Below are 6845 nucleotides of genomic sequence, written 5' to 3' on the forward strand. Positions count from 1 at the left end.
CATTCCTTAACTCATGGAGATGTTTCTCTTGTTGTCCTTATAGCTTCAGATATATATCTATTTGCGTCTTTTAAAATCTTCTGTTTTCACATCCTTATACTTCTCAGTTTTTCTCTAGTATTACTTTCGATATATATACGATATTATTGGGTCTCATTTCTTCAGTAGAATTCTCACTCAAATCTAAATTAACATACTTTTTTATTTCTTTATTTTTTTATATATTTTGAATATTATTTTGTTTCAGGAATAAGTAACTCCCCCAGCTATATTTTGTTCTGCAAAATGTGCTCATGTAATTAGAGCCCCGATTCAAGTAACGCTCCATAATAGTTTATCGCATTTTGCTCTAGTGGATGTATTTCAATTTATTTTATTTCTGGTTATTTTATTTTCTGGCTGTCATTTCGTTACTCTTATTTTGATTTTATTGGCATTTCTGCAGTTATTGTCTTTGGCCATTTGCTGTGTTGGTTTTATGTCTGCTTAATTTGCTGGCATTGATTTTCCATGTTAACCATACCGACATGTGACCAGGACACAGCGAAACTTCAATTTTTCGGTTTAAGTTTTTAATGGAATTTTAATTTCCAAAATGTTTATGTTCAGTTGTAATGTTGTATAATGTATTATACTTGTATAAACTATTTTAAAATATTTTCGATTAAATTATGCAATGTTAACCATTACCACAAAAAATGGTTTTTACTAAATAACTTAATTGAATTATGTAATATAAAAATAAATGTAAAAAAAAATTGATAATTTGAATAAATTATAATCATTCATTTTAACTATTTAATACTCGTAACCGATGTATATTTTACAGGTTAAAGATATATTTAAAACTATATTACATAAAAATCGGACATATTAATTCCGTCACCTTAACTTTTTAGTCTTCTACTCTTACTATTACTTTTCGTAATCCCCTTTCTACAACTTTCCCATCTATTTGTCTGGTCTTGTATTCCTACCTGTTATCTTTTTTTACTCAATATTTTTCTCATGTTTCCGCCTATGTTCTTTTTCCTACTACTTTAATTCTCTTACTGCTTTTCGTTGTTTTCCTACCTATCCTCTTTCTTATACTGCTTTTCCCTCTTCTCTTCTCCTTCCCCTTCTCTTTCTCTTTCTGATTCTATTTCAACTTGGCCTTTTGTTACTCGTTTTCCTTCTCCGTTCAAGCTTCTTCCTACTTTTATTTCTAAATACCTTTTTCTTCTTCTGTACATATGCCTAGTCACTTTCTCTCTTCTGCTCCCATTCCTGATTCTCTTTTCTTGTAATTAATTTTTATTTGTTTACTGTTTATTTTTATTTCTCCTTAATTAATTTTTACATTTATGTAAGTTATTTTTTACTGTTTTCGTAACTAATTTTTCTTTCCTAATAAAATAATGTTTTTTTCGTAATTAATTTTTATTTTTTCTTAATTAATTTTAATTTTTTCTTAATTAATTTTTACATTTTTCTTAATTAATTTTTATTTTTTTCGTAATTAATTTTTATTTTTTTCTTAAATTAATTTTATTTTTTTAATTATTTTAAAAAATTAATTATTGAATTATTTTAAAGATTTATGTTAACTTTATGTTCTTCACCATAAAGACTTGCCAACTTTTTAATATAAAATTTCTGCCTAAAAAACATATACATTATGTATATTTATATATATGTAACATTTTTTTAATTTCGAATTTAATTTAATTTAAAATTTTTTTTAATTTTTGTATAATTTCTCTTTTCATTTACATTTTGGTTAAATAATTTCAAGTTAAAATTTTTGCAATTAACTTCTGGTCAGACAAACTATACATATATTCATTGAATCGTTTATATCTTTATATGTAATTATATATAATATATATATATATATATATACATATATATATATATATGTCATAAATAACAATTTGTTGTTGATTAAATTGAATTTTCGTGTGTGTTGGTTTAAATGTATAATAAAAAGACTACAAATGTGAATGAAACAAAAATTTAAAAAACAAGTTCAAAAAAATAAAAAAATTTACGTGTGTGTGTGATCCATTAAATATGTTTGAAATCCAAAATTTGCATTAACCGGAAGCCATTTGGATGGCAGTGACACTATTTTTCACGCGCGCCAATTTTACTCCAAATGCATTTTTAATGATGATAACTGCGCGGACAGCGTTCGCCGTTTATGATGATGTCGCTGATGATGATGTTGGCGATGTTGACGACGTTGATGCTGTGGATGCTGTTGATATTCCTTTCCCCAAATATCACAGATGGTGTGTGTAGATGCTCCGCTACTGATAACGTTGATGATTATGCTGATGATTATGATGTTGCTGACGCGCCAAAGCAATTCCAGCTAACAGCAGCACGCAAATGTGCCGCAGTTAAAATAACATTTTTATTTTGTCATTTTTATTCCCAAAACGTTACCACAACTTTTTAAACGTTTCCAGCTAGTCGGTATTATCCTAGTCAGGGGGGGGAGGGGAATTGTTTGGTGTATTTTTTATTTTATTTGATTTTATTTCATTTTAGATTTTAGCGTTTTTCACTTTAATCATACCATTTAAGCTATTTTTTTTTTTGTTTGGTGAGGGACTTTGGTAGACTGTTGCATGGATTTTCGACTTTGGTTAACAGAATTTAGTTGGTTTCGAAATATTATATCAACATTTTGTGATATTTTATTTTTGAAATTTTTTTTCACTACTAGTAAAAATGTTATTTTTTCCATCTAATATTAAATAAATGTTTTTAATACTTTTAACATTTCACATAAATTTTTAATTTCCGCAGTTTAAATTGTAATTTGAAATAAATTCCATCAAATAACTGTTTTTATAAAATATTAAAAATAAATACTTTTTCTCCTACAACTTCGGAAAATCAATGCAAACAATTTGAAAAAATACTTGAATTTATAAAAAAAATTCAGTAAATTTTTTTTTGTTTTGGTTCTTTTCAACGAATTAAACTAATAAAAGGATATTGACATGGATAAAATACTACGAATGCGTCAATATTGACGTTAAATTAGCTATCCATGGAAAATGGCCAGTATTTAATTATAGTAAAATGCTCAACAACAACAAAAACAACAACAAGTACGAAAACAAATAAAAATTATTTAAACAAAACTGATTGAACGAACTTTAGCTCTGCATATGTGTAAATCCTACTTAAGCTGGAATCCTGCCTTAGATACGCGCAATGCGTTGGCTAGCAAAAGTTTGCTAACTTTTAATCGCATGTCCTTGAGCTATAATGCCTTAATCTTTGCCAGGTTAACGTAACTTCCAAGTACTCCATTGTTGTCCTGTCATTGAGCTGCGTTCGATATGCATGCTGAATATTGCGAAGAATAAAATGAAATTGTGTAGAAGAAGCACACAACTTTCAATCTATCTGCCTTGCATACAGCAAATATTTGCTTATTAAAAGAAAAATATAAGAAACTAAAAATAAAGAAATAAATTAACAGTAGGAAAATAGAAATCTCTACCAAAAGTTTTCTGAAAAACTTTACTCATCAAAAAAAGTAATACGTACAAAGTTCAAAGTATACCACAACAACAACCAACAACAACAGCAACAGCAGCAACACGTTCTACCAATCCTCAACTACTGAACTACTTGAGAGCAATGATACGACCATGCGACCATACGACCGACCGCTTGAACAGTTGCGTAAGTGCTCATTTATCCTATTAGAAGGACATGCACATTCTTTCAGTCAGTTTGTAATGTCAATCCATATGCATATAACATATCTATATATATATATATAATTATATATATGTATATATGTATGTTTATAAAAGTATATATCAAAAATGGTAGTATCAGGCAGCTTTGATTGCTGCTGCCTGCTATGCGATTATCCTTGTTGGTGCTCAATATCTTCATATCGTAAAACTATCTGCAAAGAGCAGTTGGCGAAAACTTTTATAACACAAACTCATATTTGCTTACTACTGATTTCGATATATACTCTCAAAAATACTGATGATTCGGATTTGGATTTTGATTGTGATTGTGATTGTGATTGTGCTTGTGATATCTCTCCTATGAACATGAGGTTTAGTTGATTTTTTTTTTGATGTTTGATGTCATTAATGTTGAGTGCTGTTATTGGAAGGACAATGTTCAAGTTCTTTTAGTTTCGTTTCCAAATACAAGTAGTTTTATGCTTTTGCTAAAATTTTCTTCAAATTTTCTTGAAACTTTCGACTTGATTTTATTTCAAGTTGAACTGCTTGTAAATTCTTGTTAGTGCGCTGTGTTAGGTTAAATAAGTTTGAAGATAGTTTCTCGAATATCTTCAATAGCTTCGTTGGGTGACTGTTTACATGCTTCTTTCGTTACAGCCGCTTGACAGTGATGCTTAAGCCGTAAATAATGTAAGCGGCATATTTTAATACTTTGCCAGGACATCAGTTGACTTCAGTTAAGTTCAGTTTAGTTCAGTTAAGTCGAGTCGAGTCGAGTCGAGACGAGATGAGATGAGACGAGTTGAAAGTTAAGGGTGCAGACATTTATAATATATAAAAGCATAAATAGTATTTTACATAAATAAATACTTTATTAGAAGGCAACTTTTTCTGCTTGACAACTAAACTAAAAAGTTCAAGTGAAGGCTGTGGCGCTGTACAGCCTTAGATGCAGATAAGTCCGCCTCAATTTCGTAGCTAAAGTTTTTTACTCAACAGCAAAAACACCAAAAAAAAAGTTTTCGAAATGAGCAAAACATGTCATTCAATTTGTTAAGGATAATTTTTCTTCTACTTATTATTATTATTTTTTTTGTTTGTTTGTTAGTTTTTATGGAAAATCGCAAATTGCATGCTACAAAAATAATAATAAATTATGATATTTTTGGGTTGGTTGCGTAAGTATATCTGAAATCTTACGAGTATCTTCATATCTTATCATCAATATTTTGAATATAAAACATTTTCTATTCGAAATAGATTTATTGTCATAGAACACAGAATTCTTAATTAAAAATTAGTTTTATAAAATTATATATGGGTATACAATGGATATACCAATAAAGTGTAAAAACAGAAAAGAAAAGATAGTATCAGTCGAGATATAGTAATTACCAAAGAAAAATCTGCCATAAAATGCTTCAGTAAAAACTGTGTTAATACCTCAAAAAAGCTTTAATCCAAGTAGCTTAAGTTGTATTCCTGGTTGTAGTTCAGTGTAAATATTCTTTAGTTAATAGATTAATATATTTTTATATATATAGGATCTGTTTGCAGAGAATCACCGCATCCCTTTGTATTATTTTTTATTATAGAGTTAGCATAAATTCACTGGTCTATTAAGAAAATCATAAGAGATTGGATCACAAAGGTATGTTTAGTGATAATTGAATGAAGAATAGTTCGTTAAAAACTCGTTGTTTTAGTTAACAAAAATAGTTTCAATTGCACACGCCACACTTTAGTAGTTTTTGAGGATGAATTTTTGATGCATACCATATATGGTGAACTCTGTAGATTGAAAATTCGCATACATGAACTCTCGTATACACTATTGTTCTTATAGAACAACCCAGCCTACTTGTTTGTGTGTGTGTATGTGTGTAGTACAGCAAAAAAAAAATTGTTTTAAAAAGTTATTTAACATTCATTATGGTATTCATAAATTGCAGACATATATGTTTTTCACTTTCGCTTTTCACTGTTTCATTCTGACTAAGAATAAAATGTTTTTGTAAATGTTAAATATCAAAAATTATCAAGAAAAATATTTTGTGTAGATTGATTTTATCAAACTTTTTAACAGCATTAAAATATGGGTATAATTTTAATCCACTAAAGGTAGCAAACTGTGCGAAAACTGTTATAAAAACTGTTTTTAATCTGCAGCTTACTCAAGTGTGGCGTGTGCCAATTGTCTGGATTGTAGGCATTTAAATAACGTATTAAATGTCATTTAATACATTAATTAGCATTTAACCGGTTAAATCCGTGAGTGTTGGCTTATTATTATTATTATTAGTATTGTAGTTGCTTTAAATTGCTTAAACAATTTTATATATTAATTCAATATACTTGTGTATCATAATAGTGAGCAAATAAGACTAAATAAAAGCGCAAAAATAATACGCAAGAAAAAAATAACTACTCAGGGTAGTTGACCAACTCTGGTCTACAAAACTGACAAATTCTGGACATTCTTCCATAATTTTTAATGCAACTTCTTGCGGAGTTTATAACAAAATTGCACATAAAATCTAAATGGCGATAATGTCAAACCAAAATTTCTATTAAGGAAGTTGACAAAACATTTGCTTTTTTTTTAAATTCTTTCAAATTTAACAAATTTTTTTTTTGTTCTCTAAGAAAAATGATTGTTGGAGTTTCGTATCAAAGAACCTTTTCTCTCTTTTTGCAAATCGCGAACTATTTTATGCTGTCACTACAACGATAATTTTTTTAAATTCATAAAGTTTTCGCCTTGAGTTCAAAAAAAAAAAATTTAGTTATATAAAAAATTAAAATAAAAAAAAAATAGAAAAAAAAGGTTAAAAAGTGCAGTAAAAATTTGCTCATTGAACTCGCGCTGTTGTCACTTGAATGCATTGGCATTTCTTGAAATTTGCGTATATGAAAAATTGTTGGAAAGCAAAGCTGAGTTGAAGTACTTCTGAAGTTACGAGTACGTGTATTGACTGCCGGGTGGTTCGAGGGTAGCGAAAAAACTTATGAAAAATTTTTGCAATTTTTTCCTAGCATCTCCTATCCTCCTTCACGTTCCTTCTAACATTTTCAATAACTAATGCAATATTTGTAAAACGTATTTAATGCGGGTAAGCAAAAGTTTCTGAT

The sequence above is a fragment of the Teleopsis dalmanni genome, chromosome 2 (genome assembly GCF_002237135.1).
Source record: "Teleopsis dalmanni isolate 2A chromosome 2, ASM223713v2, whole genome shotgun sequence".
NCBI classification, from domain to species: Eukaryota; Metazoa; Arthropoda; class Insecta; order Diptera; family Diopsidae; genus Teleopsis; species Teleopsis dalmanni.